Source organism: Misgurnus anguillicaudatus, chromosome 14 (genome assembly GCF_027580225.2).
Source record: "Misgurnus anguillicaudatus chromosome 14, ASM2758022v2, whole genome shotgun sequence".
Taxonomy (NCBI): Eukaryota; Metazoa; Chordata; class Actinopteri; order Cypriniformes; family Cobitidae; genus Misgurnus; species Misgurnus anguillicaudatus.
The window spans coordinates 1,108,025-1,125,246 of NC_073350.2; the positions used below are offsets into that span (position 1 = coordinate 1,108,025).

Consider the following 17,222-nt stretch of genomic DNA (forward strand, 5'->3'; position numbering starts at 1 on the left):
CTGTTTTGACGGATTTTGCAGCATATATTCTCGCTAAGCCACACTTTTAAGGGAAAACCCCTTTTGGCCACTTAAAATGTGCCCATATACCACTTGTGAGGTGAATGGGACAGGCTGAAACCTACCATTGGATGTAACGTTGAAAGTGCTGTACAGCTCAAGCCTCGACTTATCAGATGTGTGGCATTTTGCTTGCTTTGATTTGTGCGCACTGTTCCTGCGAACCTGATAATACCTACAAAATTGAAACCAGGGTAGCCAAGCAAGGCTGAAGTTGAGTGTTAGACTTTCTTTGATTAATCTTGGAAGGAAATCATGTGACCTTTTTCCGAAACGGATCTCAAGTCGTTTCAGGCTAAAAGGCACGACCTGTTTCTGCTCGGTCTCGAACCGAGGACCTTTCGCGTGTGAGGCGAACGTGATAACCACTACACTACAGAAACCTTCGTGTTACTGTCGCTCAGTTGTTTTGAGAGATTTTCCAAGCATTTTCTCTCTTTCAACACCTCCATATAGGCCTATGTTTTTCATCCACTTTCGAACCGACCGTTTATCACGTACGAGGCGAATGTGACGGCCTAAATCTACACCTGCATGTATCTTTGAAAGCGCTTCAAGACCCAAGCAGAAACACATCACATGAATGACATTTCACTTGAATTTTTCGAAATGCTTAACATGTATTAAGGTTGTTTCTGCTCGGTTTCGAACCGAGGACCTTTCGCGTGTTAGGCGAACGTGATAACCACTACACTACAGAAACCTGCCTTTTAATGGGTTCGGTTGTTTTGGCAAATTTTGCCACACATGTTTTCTATAAGCCACACTTTTGGGGTAAAACCCTCTTTTGGCCGCTTCAAAACTGCCCATATATCACTTGTGAGGTTGGAAACCTACCATTGGATGTAACGTTGAAAGTGCTGTACGGCTCAAGCCACGACTTATCAGATGAGTGGCATTTGGCTTGCTTTTATGTAAGAAGCCTCACATCGTTCCTGCTCGGCTTCCAACAGGAGGACCTCTCGCTTGGTAGTTGAACGTAATAGTCGCTGATTTTAGGAAACATGTATCCACCTTTCTCATCTTATTTCATACAGATTTTATCATGTTTTTCATTTCAATGTCACTTAAATTCTAAAGGGGCAACCTGCTTTTGCCACTTTTAAACTGAAGATCTTTCACATGTATGGTTAAATCACTGAATGTCATAAACACTACTGGAAAAGATGTCAGCTCGGCTTTGACTGGTGGAAATTGACTATTACTCTTTAAACACTGATATTTGAAATACAGCTAAGTTTCAAATTAACGGCATTTGACTCGCTTTGTGTCAAAAGCGAACTATTGTTTCTGCTCGGTTTCGAACCGAGGACCTTTCGCGTGTAAAGCGAACGTGATAACCACTACACTACAGAAACCTGCCCTCCGTGGAAAAGGGAAAACCCCTTTTGGCCACTTAAAATGTGCCCATATACCACTTGTGAGGTGAATGGGACAGGCTGAAACCTACCATTGGATGTAACGTTGAAAGTGCTGTACGGCTCAAGCCACGACTTATCAGATGAGAGGCATTCTAATGGGTTCGGTTGTTTTGGCAAATTTTGCCACACATGTTTTCTATAAGCCACAGTTTTGGGGTAAAACCCTCTTTTGGCCGCTTCAAAACTGCCCATATATCACTTGTGAGGTTGGAAACCTACCATTGGATGTAACGTTGAAAGTGCTTTACGGCTCAAGCCACGACTTATCAGATGAGTGGCATTTGGCTTGCTTTTATGTAAGAAGCCTCACATCGTTCCTGCTCGGCTTCCAACAGGAGGACCTCTCGCTTGGTAGTTGAACGTAATAGTCGCTGATTTTAGGAAACATGTATCCACCTTTCTCATCTTATTTCATACAGATTTTATAATGTTTTTCATTTCAATGTCACTTAAATTCTAAAGGGGCAACCTGCTTTTGCCACTTTTAAACTGAAGATCTTTCACATGTATGGTTAAATCACTGAATGTCATAAACACTACTGGAAAAGATGTCAGCTCGGCTTTGACTGGTGGAAATTGACTATTACTCTTTAAACACTGATATTTGAAATATAGCAAAGTTTCAAATTAACGGCATTTGACTCGCTTTGTGTCAAAAGCGAACTATTGTTTCTGCTCGGTTTCGAACCGAGGACCTTTCGCGTGTAAAGCGAACGTGATAACCACTACACTACAGAAACCTGCCCTCCGTGGAATTCTGCTGTTTTGACGGATTTTGCAGCATATATTCTCGCTAAGCCACACTTTTAAGGGAAAACCCCTTTTGGCCACTTAAAATGTGCCCATATACCACTTGTGAGGTGAATGGGACAGGCTGAAACCTACCATTGGATGTAACGTTGAAAGTGCTGTACAGCTCAAGCCTCGACTTATCAGATGTGTGGCATTGTGCTTGCTTTGATTTGTGCGCACTGTTCCTGCGAACCTGATAATACCTACAAAATTGAAACCAGGGTAGCCAAGCAAGGCTGAAGTTGAGTGTTAGACTTTCTTTGATTAATCTTGGAAGGAAATCATGTGACCTTTTTCCGAAACGGATCTCAAGTCGTTTCAGGCTAAAAGGCGCGACCTGTTTCTGCTCGGTCTCGAACCGAGGACCTTTCGCGTGTGAGGCGAACGTGATAACCACTACACTACAGAAACCTCCCTGTTACCGTCGCTGAGTTGTTTTGAGAGATTTTCCAAGCATTTTCTCTCTTTCAACACCTCCATATAGGCCTATGCTTTTCATCCACTTTCGAACCGACCGTTTATCACGTACGAGGCGAATGTGACGGCCTAAATCTACACCTGCATGTATCTTTGAAAGCGCTTCAAGACACAAGCAGAAACACATCACAAGAATGACATTTCACTTAAATTTTTCGAAATGCTTAAGGTTGTTTCTGCTCGGTTTCGAACCGAGGACCTTTCGCGTGTTAGGCGAACGTGATAACCACTACACTACAGAAACCTGCCGTTTAATGGGTCCGGTTGTTTTGACAAATTTTGCCACACATATTTTCTATAAGCCACACTTTTGGGGTAAAACCCTCTTTTGGCCGCTTCAAAACTGCCCATATATCACTTGTGAGGTTGGAAACCTACCATTGGATGTAACGTTGAAAGTCCTGTACGGCTCAAGCCACGACTTATCAGATGAGTGGCATTTGGCTTGCTTTTATGTAAGAAGCCTCACATCATTCCTGCTCGGCTTCCAACAGGAGGACCTCTCGCTTGGTAGTTGAACGTAATAGTCGCTGATTTTAGGAAACATGTATCCACCTTTCTCATCTTATTTCAAACAGATTTTATCATGTTTTTCATTTCAATGTCACTTAAATTCTAAAGTGGCAACCTGCTTTTGCCACTTTTAAACTGAAGATCTTTCACATGTATGGTTAAATCACTGAATGTCATAAACACTACAGGAAAAGATGCCAGCTCAGCTTTGACTGGTGGAATTTGACTATTACTCTTTAAACACTGATATTTGAAATACAGCTAAGTTTCAAATGAACGGCATTTGACTCGCTTTGTGTCAAAAGCGAACTATTGTTTCTGCTCGGTTTCGAACAGAGGACCTTTCGCGTGTAAAGCGAATGTGATAACCACTACACTACAGAAACCTGCCCTACATGGAATTCTGCTGTTTTGACGGATTTTGCAGCATATATTCTCGCTAAGCCACACTTTTAAGGAAAAACCCCTTTTGGCCACTTAAAATGTGCCCATATACCACTTGTGAGGTGAATTGGACAGGCTGAAACCTACCATTGGATGTAACGTTGAAAGTGCTGTACAGCTCAAGCCTCGACTTATCAGATGTGTGGCATTTTGCTTGCTTTGATTTGTGCGCACTGTTCCTGCGAACCTGATACCTACAAAATTGAAACCAGGGTAGCCAAGCAAGGCTGAAGTTGAGTGTTAGACTTTCTTTGATTAATCTTGGAAGGAAATCATGTGACCTTTTTCCGAAACGGATCTCAAGTCGTTTCAGGCTAAAAGGCGCGACCTGTTTCTGCTCGGTCTCGAACCGAGGACCTTTCGCGTGTGAGGCGAACGTGATAACCACTACACTACAGAAACCTTCGTGTTACCGCCGCTGAGTTGTTTTGAGAGATTTTCCAAGCATTTTCTCTCTTTCAACACCTCCATATAGGCCTATGTTTTTCATCCACTTTCGAACCGACCGTTTATCACGTACGAGGCGAATGTGACGGCCTAAATCTACACCTGCATGTATCTTTGAAAGCGCTTCAAGACACAAGCAGAAACACATCACAAGAATTACATTTCACTTTAATTTTTCGAAAGGCTTAAGGTTGTTTCTGCTCGGTTTCGAACCGAGGACCTTTCGCGTGTTAGGCGAACGTGATAACCACTACACTACAGAAACCTGCCTTGTAATGGGTCTGGTTGTTTTGCCAAATTTTGCCACACATATTTTCTATGAGCCACACTTTTGGGGTAAAACCCTCTTTTGGCCGCTTCAAAACTGCCCATATATCACTTGTGAGGTTGGATGTAATGTTGAAAGTCCTGTACGGCTCAAGCCACGACTTATCAGATGAGTGGCATTTGGCTTGCTTTTATGTAAGAAGCCTCACATCGTTCCTGCTCGGCTTCCAACAGGAGGACCTCTCGTTTGGTAGTTGAACGTAATAGTCGCTCATTTTAGGAAACATGTATCCACCTTTGTCATCTTATTTCATACAGATTTTATCATGTTTTTCATTTCAATGTCACTTAAATTCTAAAGGGGCAACCTGCTTTTGCCACTTTTAAACTGAAGATCTTTCACATGTATGGTTAAATCACTGAATGTCATAAACACTACAGGAAAAGATGTCAGCTCAGCTTTGACTGGTGGAAATTGACTATTAGGGGAGAGCGGGGTATGTTGTCACACTTTTCACACTGTCTAACATTTACTGAGCACCATACATCAAAATGGTATAAATCTCATACCAAATGAAAGAAGGAAGTCTTGGGCACATATGTTGTATTCATAACATCTTTATATCTTATCTCATTACAGAGTTGTAGACTGTTGAATAGTGACTGTGCACTTGTGACAATTTGCCCCATCGGAGGGTAAGTTGTCACACTAGGGCGGGTAAGTTGTCACACTAGATTATCTAAAAATAAGAACACAACTACTTAATTGTGAATATTGATTTTAATTTTTAAACTCAAACCAAACTGGAAATATAAACATCCGTGCCTGGAGAATCTGGAAAAACAATTATTTCAATCCAAATAATGCACATTTCAATTAAGTGGCAAGACCACTTTACTTTGAACTTTGGTTCAAATGTTCTATGGCTTTCACATAAAACCAGATAACTGAATGGAACGCTGCAGATAACTTGCTTAACTTAACATGTTTAACCTCTGAACAAAACAGATGCCCTGTATGACTAATAGGACTCATCTCCAGAATCACAATTCTGACACACATAAATTGCCTGGCCTGAGGTGCAAGCATCATGGGCCCAATTGTTGCATTTTACACATTTTACCCAGGTCTCCTTTGGACGACTCTTTGAAAATGGCTCTACACAGACGAGGCAGAAGCACTCTTCATCATCTGATGATGACTCTTGCATGATTTTTCTTCTTTTAGCTGCCTTGTTTTTCATAGGTCCAGATTTCTGCTTCCCTTTCTTTTGAAACAGCTTTTTGCTAGATTGAGGCTTATTCTTTTCTATATCATGTTTTCTGAGCATGTTCGATGTGTTTGTTTGTACAGGGGCAAGTTGTCAGATGTGACGACTGGCCCCAAAGTCATTGAGACAACTTGCCCCATACTTACTTGTGTGCTAATGTTGTCTAAATCTCAAGTTTAGCTCATCATATCACTTTAGCTAAAGTATCAAAAGACACTTTACGGTCTCCTCTATTTTGTGCAAAATAATCATTTTAAACATTCACACCTAACAAAGTTGTATTGCATAAAATGTAAAGTGATTTTTTTTAACTTTTTAAGCAGAAAAATAAGAAAATTGTGCTAACCTCAGATTACAGTGATCTTGACCACATGTGAACAGGAAGTTGACTATAGAAGAAGAAGTCACATAAAGTGGCTATTTGATTTTTGAGATAGAGCCTCTAGTGTTGGAGTTATTAACAGTGTGACAACTTACCCGTGTGACAACTTACCCCGCTCTCCCCTACTCTTTAAACACTGATATTTGAAATACAGCTAAGTTTCAAATGAACGGCAGTTGACTCGCTTTGTGTCAAAAGCAAACTACTGTTTCTGCTCAGTTTCGAACCTAGAACCTTTCGCGTGTAAAGCGAACGTGATAACCACTACACTACAGAAACCTGCCCTCCATGGAATTCTGCTGTTTTGACGGATTTTGCAGCATATATTCTCGCTAAGCCACACTTTTAAGGGAAAACCCCTTTTGGCCACTTAAAATGTGCCCATATACCACTTGTGAGGTGAATGGGACAGGCTGAAACCTACCATTGGATGTAACGTTGAAAGTGCTGTACAGCTCAAGCCTCGACTTATCAGATGTGTGGCATTTTGCTTGCTTTGATTTGTGCGCACTGTTCCTGCGAACCTGATAATACCTACAAAATTGAAACCAGGGTAGCCAAGCAAGGCTGAAGTTGAGTGTTAGACTTTCTTTGATTAATCTCGGAAGGAAATCATGTGACCTTTTTCCGAAACGGATCTCAAGTCGCTTCAGGCTAAAAGGCGCAACCTGTTTCTGCTCGGTCTCGAACCGAGGACCTTTCACGTGTGAGGCGAACGGGATACCCACTACACAACAGAAACCTTCGTGTTACTGTCGCTGAGTTGTTTTGAGAGATTTTCCAAGCATTTTCTCTCTTTCAACACCTCCATATAGGCCTATGTTTTTCATCCACTTTCGAACCGACCGTTTATCACGTACGAGGCGAATGTGACGGCCTAAATCTACACCTGCATGTATCTTTGAAAGCGCTTCAAGACCCAAGCAGAAACACATCACATGAATGACATTTCACTTGAATTTTTCGAAAAGCTTAAGGTTGTTTCTGCTCGGTTTCGAACAGAGGACCTTTCGCGTGTTAAGCGAACGTGAAAACCACTACACTACAGAAACCTGCCTTCTAATGTGTTCGGTTGTTTTGGCAAATTTTGCCACACATATTTTCTATAAGCCACACTTTTGGGGTAAAACCCTCTTTTGGCCGCGTCAAAACTGCCCATATATCACTTGTGAGGCTGGAAACCTACCATTGGATGTAACGTTGAAAGTGCTGTACGGCTCAAGCCACGACTTATCAGATGAGTGGCATTTGGCTTGCTTTTATGTAAGAAGCCTCACATCGTTCCTGCTCGGCTTCCAACAGGAGGACCTCTCGCTTGGTAGTTGAACGTAATAGTCGCTGAATTTAGGAAACATGTATCCACCTTTCTCATCTGATTTCATACAGATTTTATCATGTTTTTCATTTCAATGTGCGCACTGTTCCTGCGAACCTGATAATACCTACAAAATTGAAACCAGGGTAGCCAAGCAAGGCTGAAGTTGAGTGTTAGACTTTCTTTGATTAATCTCGGAAGGAAATCATGTGACCTTTTTCCGAAACGGATCTCAAGTCGCTTCAGGCTAAAAGGCGCAACCTGTTTCTGCTCGGTCTCGAACCGAGGACCTTTCACGTGTGAGGCGAACGGGATACCCACTACACAACAGAAACCTTCGTGTTACTGTCGCTGAGTTGTTTTGAGAGATTTTCCAAGCATTTTCTCTCTTTCAACACCTCCATATAGGCCTATGTTTTTCATCCACTTTCGAACCGACCGTTTATCACGTACGAGGCGAATGTGACGGCCTAAATCTACACCTGCATGTATCTTTGAAAGCGCTTCAAGACCCAAGCAGAAACACATCACATGAATGACATTTCACTTGAATTTTTCGAAAAGCTTAAGGTTGTTTCTGCTCGGTTTCGAACAGAGGACCTTTCGCGTGTTAAGCGAACGTGAAAACCACTACACTACAGAAACCTGCCTTCTAATGTGTTCGGTTGTTTTGGCAAATTTTGCCACACATATTTTCTATAAGCCACACTTTTGGGGTAAAACCCTCTTTTGGCCGCGTCAAAACTGCCCATATATCACTTGTGAGGCTGGAAACCTACCATTGGATGTAACGTTGAAAGTGCTGTACGGCTCAAGCCACGACTTATCAGATGAGTGGCATTTGGCTTGCTTTTATGTAAGAAGCCTCACATCGTTCCTGCTCGGCTTCCAACAGGAGGACCTCTCGCTTGGTAGTTGAACGTAATAGTCGCTGAATTTAGGAAACATGTATCCACCTTTCTCATCTGATTTCATACAGATTTTATCATGTTTTTCATTTCAATGTCACTTAAATTCTAAAGGGGCAACCTGCTTTTGCCACTTTTAAACTGAAGATCTTTCACATGTATGGTTAAATCACTGAATGTCATAAACACTACTGGAAAAGATGTCAGCTCAGCTTTGACTGGTGGAAATTGACTATTACTCTTTAAACACTGATATTTGAAATATAGCAAAGTTTTAAATTAACGGCATTTGACTCGCTTTGTGTCAAAAGCGAACTATTGTTTCTGCTCGGTTTCGAACCGAGGACCTTTCGCGTGTAAAGCGAACGTGATAACCACTACACTACAGAAACCTGCCTTCCGTGGAATTCTGCTGTTCTGACGGATTTTGCAGCATATATTCTCGCTAAGCCACACTTTTAAGGGAAAACCCCTTTTGGCCACTTAAAATGTGCCCATATACCACTTGTGAGGTGAATGGGACAGGCTGAAACCTACCATTGGATGTAACGTTGAAAGTGCTGTACAGCTCAAGCCTCGACTTATCAGATGTGTGGCATTTTGCTTGCTTTGATTTGTGCGCACTGTTCCTGCGAACCTGATAATACCTACAAAATTGAAACCAGGGTAGCCAAGCAAGGCTGAAGTTGAGTGTTAGACTTTCTTTGATTAATCTTGGAAGGAAATCATGTGACCTTTTTCCGAAACGGATCTCAAGTCGTTTCAGGCTAAAAGGCACAACCTGTTTCTGCTCGGTCTCGAACCGAGGACCTTTCGCGTGTGAGGCGAATGTGATAACCACTACACTACAGAAACCTTCATGTTACTGTCGCTCAGTTGTTTTGAGAGATTTTCCAAGCATTTTCTCTCTTTCAACACCTCCATATAGGCCTATGTTTTTCATCCACTTTCGAACCGACCGTTTATCACGTACGAGGCGAATGTGACGGCCTAAATCTACACCTGCATGTATCTTTGAAAGCGCTTCAAGACCCAAGCAGAAACACATCACATGAATGACATTTCACTTGAATTTTTCGAAAAGCTTAAGGTTGTTTCTGCTCGGTTTCGAACCGAGGACCTTTCGCGTGTTAGGCGAACGTGATAACCACTACACTACAGAAACCTGCCTTTTAATGGGTCCGGTTGTTTTGGCAAATTTTGCAACACATATTTTCTATAAGCCACACTTTTGGGGTAAAACCCTCTTTTGGCCGCTTCAAAACTGCCCATATATCACTTGTGAGGTTGGAAACCTACCATTGGATGTAACGTTGAAAGTGCTGTACGGCTCAAGCCACGACTTATCAGATGAGTGGCATTTGGCTTGCTTTTATGTAAGAAGCCTCACATCGTTCCTGCTCGGCTTCCAACAGGAGGACCTCTCGCTTGGTAGTTGAACGTAATAGTCGCTGATTTTAGGAAACATGTATCCACCTTTCTCATCTTATTTCATACAGATTTTATCATGTTTTTCATTTCAATGTCACTTAAATTCTAAAGGGGCAACCTGCTTTTGCCACTTTTAAACTGAACATCTTTCACATGTATGGTTAAATCACTGAATGTCATAAACACTACAGGAAAAGATGTCAGCTCAGCTTTGACTGGTGGAAATTGACTATTACTCTTTAAACACTGATATTTGAAATACAGCTAAGTTTCAAATGAACGGCAGTTGACTCGCTTTGTGTCAAAAGCAAACTACTGTTTCTGCTCAGTTTCGAACCTAGAACCTTTCGCGTGTAAAGCGAATGTGATAACCACTACACTACAGAAACCTGCCCTCCATGGAATTCTGCTGTTTTGACGGATTTTGCAGCATATATTCTCGCTAAGCCACACTTTTAAGGGAAAACCCCTTTTGGCCACTTAAAATGTGCCCATATACCACTTGTGAGGTGAATGGGACAGGCTGAAACCTACCATTGGATGTAACGTTGAAAGTGCTGTACAGCTCAAGCCTCGACTTATCAGATGTGTGGCATTTTGCTTGCTTTGATTTGTGCGCACTGTTCCTGCGAACCTGATACCTACAAAATTGAAACCAGGGTAGCCAAGCAAGGCTGAAGTTGAGTGTTAGACTTTCTTTGATTAATCTTGGAAGGAAATCATGTGACCTTTTTCCGAAACGGATCTCAAGTCGTTTCAGGCTAAAAGGCGCGACCTGTTTCTGCTCGGTCTCGAACCGAGGACCTTTCGCGTGTGAGGCGAACGTGATAACCACTACACTACAGAAACCTTCGTGTTACCGCCGCTGAGTTGTTTTGAGAGATTTTCCAAGCATTTTCTCTCTTTCAACACCTCCATATAGGCCTATGTTTTTCATCCACTTTCGAACCGACCGTTTATCACGTACGAGGCGAATGTGACGGCCTAAATCTACACCTGCATGTATCTTTGAAAGCGCTTCAAGACACAAGCAGAAACACATCACAAGAATTACATTTCACTTTAATTTTTCGAAAGGCTTAAGGTTGTTTCTGCTCGGTTTCGAACCGAGGACCTTTCGCGTGTTAGGCGAACGTGATAACCACTACACTACAGAAACCTGCCTTGTAATGGGTCTGGTTGTTTTGCCAAATTTTGCCACACATATTTTCTATGAGCCACACTTTTGGGGTAAAACCCTCTTTTGGCCGCTTCAAAACTGCCCATATATCACTTGTGAGGTTGGAAACCTACCATTGGATGTAATGTTGAAAGTCCTGTACGGCTCAAGCCACGACTTATCAGATGAGTGGCATTTGGCTTGCTTTTATGTAAGAAGCCTCACATCGTTCCTGCTCGGCTTCCAACAGGAGGACCTCTCGTTTGGTAGTTGAACGTAATAGTCGCTCATTTTAGGAAACATGTATCCACCTTTGTCATCTTATTTCATACAGATTTTATCATGTTTTTCATTTCAATGTCACTTAAATTCTAAAGGGGCAACCTGCTTTTGCCACTTTTAAACTGAAGATCTTTCACATGTATGGTTAAATCACTGAATGTCATAAACACTACAGGAAAAGATGTCAGCTCAGCTTTGACTGGTGGAAATTGACTATTAGGGGAGAGCGGGGTATGTTGTCACACTTTTCACACTGTCTAACATTTACTGAGCACCATACATCAAAATGGTATAAATCTCATACCAAATGAAAGAAGGAAGTCTTGGGCACATATGTTGTATTCATAACATCTTTATATCTTATCTCATTACAGAGTTGTAGACTGTTGAATAGTGACTGTGCACTTGTGACAATTTGCCCCATCGGAGGGTAAGTTGTCACACTAGGGCGGGTAAGTTGTCACACTAGATTATCTAAAAATAAGAACACAACTACTTAATTGTGAATATTGATTTTAATTTTTAAACTCAAACCAAACTGGAAATATAAACATCCGTGCCTGGAGAATCTGGAAAAACAATTATTTCAATCCAAATAATGCACATTTCAATTAAGTGGCAAGACCACTTTACTTTGAACTTTGGTTCAAATGTTCTATGGCTTTCACATAAAACCAGATAACTGAATGGAACGCTGCAGATAACTTGCTTAACTTAACATGTTTAACCTCTGAACAAAACAGATGCCCTGTATGACTAATAGGACTCATCTCCAGAATCACAATTCTGACACACATAAATTGCCTGGCCTGAGGTGCAAGCATCATGGGCCCAATTGTTGCATTTTACACATTTTACCCAGGTCTCCTTTGGACGACTCTTTGAAAATGGCTCTACACAGACGAGGCAGAAGCACTCTTCATCATCTGATGATGACTCTTGCATGATTTTTCTTCTTTTAGCTGCCTTGTTTTTCATAGGTCCAGATTTCTGCTTCCCTTTCTTTTGAAACAGCTTTTTGCTAGATTGAGGCTTATTCTTTTCTATATCATGTTTTCTGAGCATGTTCGATGTGTTTGTTTGTACAGGGGCAAGTTGTCAGATGTGACGACTTGCCCCAAAGTCATTGAGACAACTTGCCCCATACTTACTTGTGTGCTAATGTTGTCTAAATCTCAAGTTTAGCTCATCATATCACTTTAGCTAAAGTATCAAAAGACACTTTACGGTCTCCTCTATTTTGTGCAAAATAATCATTTTAAACATTCACACCTAACAAAGTTGTATTGCATAAAATGTAAAGTGATTTTTTTTTTACTTTTTAAGCAGAAAAATAAGAAAATTGTGCTAACCTCAGATTACAGTGATCTTGACCACATGTGAACAGGAAGTTGACTATAGAAGAAGAAGTCACATAAAGTGGCTATTTGATTTTTGAGATAGAGCCTCTAGTGTTGGAGTTATTAACAGTGTGACAACTTACCCGTGTGACAACTTACCCCGCTCTCCCCTACTCTTTAAACACTGATATTTGAAATACAGCTAAGTTTCAAATGAACGGCAGTTGACTCGCTTTGTGTCAAAAGCAAACTACTGTTTCTGCTCAGTTTCGAACCTAGAACCTTTCGCGTGTAAAGCGAACGTGATAACCACTACACTACAGAAACCTGCCCTCCATGGAATTCTGCTGTTTTGACGGATTTTGCAGCATATATTCTCGCTAAGCCACACTTTTAAGGGAAAACCCCTTTTGGCCACTTAAAATGTGCCCATATACCACTTGTGAGGTGAATGGGACAGGCTGAAACCTACCATTGGATGTAACGTTGAAAGTGCTGTACAGCTCAAGCCTCGACTTATCAGATGTGTGGCATTTTGCTTGCTTTGATTTGTGCGCACTGTTCCTGCGAACCTGATAATACCTACAAAATTGAAACCAGGGTAGCCAAGCAAGGCTGAAGTTGAGTGTTAGACTTTCTTTGATTAATCTCGGAAGGAAATCATGTGACCTTTTTCCGAAACGGATCTCAAGTCGCTTCAGGCTAAAAGGCGCAACCTGTTTCTGCTCGGTCTCGAACCGAGGACCTTTCACGTGTGAGGCGAACGGGATACCCACTACACAACAGAAACCTTCGTGTTACTGTCGCTGAGTTGTTTTGAGAGATTTTCCAAGCATTTTCTCTCTTTCAACACCTCCATATAGGCCTATGTTTTTCATCCACTTTCGAACCGACCGTTTATCACGTACGAGGCGAATGTGACGGCCTAAATCTACACCTGCATGTATCTTTGAAAGCGCTTCAAGACCCAAGCAGAAACACATCACATGAATGACATTTCACTTGAATTTTTCGAAAAGCTTAAGGTTGTTTCTGCTCGGTTTCGAACAGAGGACCTTTCGCGTGTTAAGCGAACGTGAAAACCACTACACTACAGAAACCTGCCTTCTAATGTGTTCGGTTGTTTTGGCAAATTTTGCCACACATATTTTCTATAAGCCACACTTTTGGGGTAAAACCCTCTTTTGGCCGCGTCAAAACTGCCCATATATCACTTGTGAGGCTGGAAACCTACCATTGGATGTAACGTTGAAAGTGCTGTACGGCTCAAGCCACGACTTATCAGATGAGTGGCATTTGGCTTGCTTTTATGTAAGAAGCCTCACATCGTTCCTGCTCGGCTTCCAACAGGAGGACCTCTCGCTTGGTAGTTGAACGTAATAGTCGCTGAATTTAGGAAACATGTATCCACCTTTCTCATCTTATTTCATACAGATTTTATCATGTTTTTCATTTCAATGTCACTTAAATTCTAAAGGGGCAACCTGCTTTTGCCACTTTTAAACTGAAGATCTTTCACATGTATGGTTAAATCACTGAATGTCATAAACACTACTGGAAAAGATGTCAGCTCAGCTTTGACTGGTGGAAATTGACTATTACTCTTTAAACACTGATATTTGAAATATAGCAAAGTTTTAAATTAACGGCATTTGACTCGCTTTGTGTCAAAAGCGAACTATTGTTTCTGCTCGGTTTCGAACCGAGGACCTTTCGCGTGTAAAGCGAACGTGATAACCACTACACTACAGAAACCTGCCTTCCGTGGAATTCTGCTGTTCTGACGGATTTTGCAGCATATATTCTCGCTAAGCCACACTTTTAAGGGAAAACCCCTTTTGGCCACTTAAAATGTGCCCATATACCACTTGTGAGGTGAATGGGACAGGCTGAAACCTACCATTGGATGTAACGTTGAAAGTGCTGTACAGCTCAAGCCTCGACTTATCAGATGTGTGGCATTTTGCTTGCTTTGATTTGTGCGCACTGTTCCTGCGAACCTGATAATACCTACAAAATTGAAACCAGGGTAGCCAAGCAAGGCTGAAGTTGTGTGTTAGACTTTCTTTGATTAATCTTGGAAGGAAATCATGTGACCTTTTTCCGAAACGGATCTCAAGTCGTTTCAGGCTAAAAGGCACAACCTGTTTCTGCTCGGTCTCGAACCGAGGACCTTTCGCGTGTAAGGCGAACGTGATAACCACTACACTACAGAAACCTTCATGTTACTGTCGCTCAGTTGTTTTGAGAGATTTTCCAAGCATTTTCTCTCTTTCAACACCTCCATATAGGCCTATGTTTTTCATCCACTTTCGAACCAACCGTTTATCACGTACGAGGCGAATGTGACAGCCTAAATCTACACCTGCATGTATCTTTGAAAGCGCTTCAAGACCCAAGCAGAAACACATCACATGAATGACATTTCACTTGAATTTTTCGAAAAGCTTAAGGTTGTTTCTGCTCGGTTTCGAACCGAGGACCTTTCGCGTGTTAGGCGAACGTGATAACCACTACACTACAGAAACCTGCCTTTTAATGGGTCCGGTTGTTTTGGCAAATTTTGCAACACATATTTTCTATAAGCCACACTTTTGGGGTAAAACCCTCTTTTGGCCGCTTCAAAACTGCCCATATATCACTTGTGAGGTTGGAAACCTACCATTGGATGTAACGTTGAAAGTGCTGTACGGCTCAAGCCACGACTTATCAGATGAGTGGCATTTGGCTTGCTTTTATGTAAGAAGCCTCACATCGTTCCTGCTCGGCTTCCAACAGGAGGACCTCTCGCTTGGTAGTTGAACGTAATAGTCGCTGATTTTAGGAAACATGTATCCACCTTTCTCATCTTATTTCATACAGATTTTATCATGTTTTTCATTTCAATGTCACTTAAATTCTAAAGGGGCAACCTGCTTTTGCCACTTTTAAACTGAACATCTTTCACATGTATGGTTAAATCACTGAATGTCATAAACACTACAGGAAAAGATGTCAGCTCAGCTTTGACTGGTGGAAATTGACTATTACTCTTTAAACACTGATATTTGAAATACAGCTAAGTTTCAAATGAACGGCAGTTGACTCGCTTTGTGTCAAAAGCAAACTACTGTTTCTGCTCAGTTTCGAACCTAGAACCTTTCGCGTGTAAAGCGAACGTGATAACCACTACACTACAGAAACCTGCCCTCCATGGAATTCTGCTGTTTTGACGGATTTTGCAGCATATATTCTCGCTAAGCCACACTTTTAAGGGAAAACCCCTTTTGGCCACTTAAAATGTGCCCATATACCACTTGTGAGGTGAATGGGACAGGCTGAAACCTACCATTGGATGTAACGTTGAAAGTGCTGTACAGCTCAAGCCTCGACTTATCAGATGTGTGGCATTTTGCTTGCTTTGATTTGTGCGCACTGTTCCTGCGAACCTGATAATACCTACAAAATTGAAACCAGGGTAGCCAAGCAAGGCTGAAGTTGAGTGTTAGACTTTGATTAATCTTGGAAGGAAATCATGTGACCTTTTTCCGAAACGGATCTCAAGTCGCTTCAGGCTAAAAGGCGCAACCTGTTTCTGCTCGGTCTCGAACCGAGGACCTTTCACGTGTGAGGCGAACGGGATACCCACTACACAACAGAAATCTTCGTGTTACTGTCGCTGAGTTGTTTTGAGAGATTTTCCAAGCATTTTCTCTCTTTCAACACCTCCATATAGGCCTATGTTTTTCATCCACTTTCGAACCGACCGTTTATCACGTACGAGGCGAATGTGACGGCCTAAATCTACACCTGCATGTATCTTTGAAAGCGCTTCAAGACCCAAGCAGAAACACATCACATGAATGACATTTCACTTGAATTTTTCGAAAAGCTTAAGGTTGTTTCTGCTCGGTTTCAAACCGAGGACCTTTCGCGTGTTAGGCGAACGTGATAACCACTACACTACAGAAACCTGCCTTTTAATGGGTCCGGTTGTTTTGGCAAATTTTGCAACACATATTTTCTATAAGCCACACTTTTGGGGTAAAACCCTCTTTTGGCCGCTTCAAAACTGCCCATATATCACTTGTGAGGTTGGAAACCTACCATTGGATGTAACGTTGAAAGTGCTGTACGGCTCAAGCCACGACTTATCAGATGAGTGGCATTTGGCTTGCTTTTATGTAAGAAGCCTCACATCGTTCCTGCTCGGCTTCCAACAGGAGGACCTCTCGCTTGGTAGTTGAACGTAATAGTCGCTGATTTTAGGAAACATGTATCCACCTTTCTCATCTTATTTCATACAGATTTTATCATGTTTTTCATTTCAATGTCACTTAAATTCTAAAGGGGCAACCTGCTTTTGCCACTTTTAAACTGAACATCTTTCACATGTATGGTTAAATCACTGAATGTCATAAACACTACAGGAAAAGATGTCAGCTCAGCTTTGACTGGTGGAAATTGACTATTACTCTTTAAACACTGATATTTGAAATACAGCTAAGTTTCAAATGAACGGCAGTTGACTCGCTTTGTGTCAAAAGCAAACTACTGTTTCTGCTCAGTTTCGAACCTAGAACCTTTCGCGTGTAAAGCGAACGTGATAACCACTACACTACAGAAACCTGCCCTCCGTGGAATTCTGCTGTTCTGACGGATTTTGCAGCATATATTCTCGCTAAGCCACACTTTTAAGGGAAAACCCCTTTTGGCCACTTAAAATGTGCCCAT

General features: G+C 41.7%; 26 non-coding genes across 26 annotated transcripts; all 26 read right to left on the reverse strand.

Moving 5' to 3' along the window:
* Positions 1-370: 370 nt before the first annotated feature.
* Positions 371-443, reverse strand: trnav-cac (transfer RNA valine (anticodon CAC)). Its single transcript has one exon. It is a non-coding gene; the product is annotated as a tRNA-Val (tRNA).
* Positions 444-690: 247 nt separating this feature from the next.
* trnav-aac (transfer RNA valine (anticodon AAC)) lies at positions 691-763 on the reverse strand. Its single transcript has one exon. It is a non-coding gene; the product is annotated as a tRNA-Val (tRNA).
* Positions 764-1,345: 582 nt separating this feature from the next.
* trnav-uac (transfer RNA valine (anticodon UAC)) lies at positions 1,346-1,418 on the reverse strand. Its single transcript has one exon. It is a non-coding gene; the product is annotated as a tRNA-Val (tRNA).
* Positions 1,419-2,148: 730 nt separating this feature from the next.
* trnav-uac (transfer RNA valine (anticodon UAC)) lies at positions 2,149-2,221 on the reverse strand. The gene has a single exon. It is a non-coding gene; the product is annotated as a tRNA-Val (tRNA).
* A 390-nt stretch (positions 2,222-2,611) lies between these two features.
* trnav-cac (transfer RNA valine (anticodon CAC)) lies at positions 2,612-2,684 on the reverse strand. The gene has a single exon. It is a non-coding gene; the product is annotated as a tRNA-Val (tRNA).
* A 237-nt stretch (positions 2,685-2,921) lies between these two features.
* trnav-aac (transfer RNA valine (anticodon AAC)) lies at positions 2,922-2,994 on the reverse strand. The gene has a single exon. It is a non-coding gene; the product is annotated as a tRNA-Val (tRNA).
* A 582-nt stretch (positions 2,995-3,576) lies between these two features.
* On the reverse strand, positions 3,577-3,649 carry trnav-uac (transfer RNA valine (anticodon UAC)). Its single transcript has one exon. It is a non-coding gene; the product is annotated as a tRNA-Val (tRNA).
* A 387-nt stretch (positions 3,650-4,036) lies between these two features.
* On the reverse strand, positions 4,037-4,109 carry trnav-cac (transfer RNA valine (anticodon CAC)). The gene has a single exon. It is a non-coding gene; the product is annotated as a tRNA-Val (tRNA).
* Positions 4,110-4,346: 237 nt separating this feature from the next.
* Positions 4,347-4,419, reverse strand: trnav-aac (transfer RNA valine (anticodon AAC)). Its single transcript has one exon. It is a non-coding gene; the product is annotated as a tRNA-Val (tRNA).
* A 1,861-nt stretch (positions 4,420-6,280) lies between these two features.
* trnav-uac (transfer RNA valine (anticodon UAC)) lies at positions 6,281-6,353 on the reverse strand. Its single transcript has one exon. It is a non-coding gene; the product is annotated as a tRNA-Val (tRNA).
* A 700-nt stretch (positions 6,354-7,053) lies between these two features.
* On the reverse strand, positions 7,054-7,126 carry trnav-aac (transfer RNA valine (anticodon AAC)). Its single transcript has one exon. It is a non-coding gene; the product is annotated as a tRNA-Val (tRNA).
* An 835-nt stretch (positions 7,127-7,961) lies between these two features.
* Positions 7,962-8,034, reverse strand: trnav-aac (transfer RNA valine (anticodon AAC)). Its single transcript has one exon. It is a non-coding gene; the product is annotated as a tRNA-Val (tRNA).
* Positions 8,035-8,616: 582 nt separating this feature from the next.
* trnav-uac (transfer RNA valine (anticodon UAC)) lies at positions 8,617-8,689 on the reverse strand. Its single transcript has one exon. It is a non-coding gene; the product is annotated as a tRNA-Val (tRNA).
* A 390-nt stretch (positions 8,690-9,079) lies between these two features.
* On the reverse strand, positions 9,080-9,152 carry trnav-cac (transfer RNA valine (anticodon CAC)). Its single transcript has one exon. It is a non-coding gene; the product is annotated as a tRNA-Val (tRNA).
* A 237-nt stretch (positions 9,153-9,389) lies between these two features.
* Positions 9,390-9,462, reverse strand: trnav-aac (transfer RNA valine (anticodon AAC)). The gene has a single exon. It is a non-coding gene; the product is annotated as a tRNA-Val (tRNA).
* A 582-nt stretch (positions 9,463-10,044) lies between these two features.
* Positions 10,045-10,117, reverse strand: trnav-uac (transfer RNA valine (anticodon UAC)). Its single transcript has one exon. It is a non-coding gene; the product is annotated as a tRNA-Val (tRNA).
* Positions 10,118-10,504: 387 nt separating this feature from the next.
* Positions 10,505-10,577, reverse strand: trnav-cac (transfer RNA valine (anticodon CAC)). The gene has a single exon. It is a non-coding gene; the product is annotated as a tRNA-Val (tRNA).
* Positions 10,578-10,814: 237 nt separating this feature from the next.
* trnav-aac (transfer RNA valine (anticodon AAC)) lies at positions 10,815-10,887 on the reverse strand. The gene has a single exon. It is a non-coding gene; the product is annotated as a tRNA-Val (tRNA).
* A 1,876-nt stretch (positions 10,888-12,763) lies between these two features.
* trnav-uac (transfer RNA valine (anticodon UAC)) lies at positions 12,764-12,836 on the reverse strand. Its single transcript has one exon. It is a non-coding gene; the product is annotated as a tRNA-Val (tRNA).
* A 700-nt stretch (positions 12,837-13,536) lies between these two features.
* Positions 13,537-13,609, reverse strand: trnav-aac (transfer RNA valine (anticodon AAC)). The gene has a single exon. It is a non-coding gene; the product is annotated as a tRNA-Val (tRNA).
* A 582-nt stretch (positions 13,610-14,191) lies between these two features.
* trnav-uac (transfer RNA valine (anticodon UAC)) lies at positions 14,192-14,264 on the reverse strand. Its single transcript has one exon. It is a non-coding gene; the product is annotated as a tRNA-Val (tRNA).
* A 390-nt stretch (positions 14,265-14,654) lies between these two features.
* trnav-cac (transfer RNA valine (anticodon CAC)) lies at positions 14,655-14,727 on the reverse strand. Its single transcript has one exon. It is a non-coding gene; the product is annotated as a tRNA-Val (tRNA).
* Positions 14,728-14,964: 237 nt separating this feature from the next.
* On the reverse strand, positions 14,965-15,037 carry trnav-aac (transfer RNA valine (anticodon AAC)). Its single transcript has one exon. It is a non-coding gene; the product is annotated as a tRNA-Val (tRNA).
* Positions 15,038-15,619: 582 nt separating this feature from the next.
* trnav-uac (transfer RNA valine (anticodon UAC)) lies at positions 15,620-15,692 on the reverse strand. The gene has a single exon. It is a non-coding gene; the product is annotated as a tRNA-Val (tRNA).
* A 696-nt stretch (positions 15,693-16,388) lies between these two features.
* Positions 16,389-16,461, reverse strand: trnav-aac (transfer RNA valine (anticodon AAC)). Its single transcript has one exon. It is a non-coding gene; the product is annotated as a tRNA-Val (tRNA).
* A 582-nt stretch (positions 16,462-17,043) lies between these two features.
* On the reverse strand, positions 17,044-17,116 carry trnav-uac (transfer RNA valine (anticodon UAC)). The gene has a single exon. It is a non-coding gene; the product is annotated as a tRNA-Val (tRNA).
* Between the last annotated feature and the right edge of the window lie 106 nt (positions 17,117-17,222).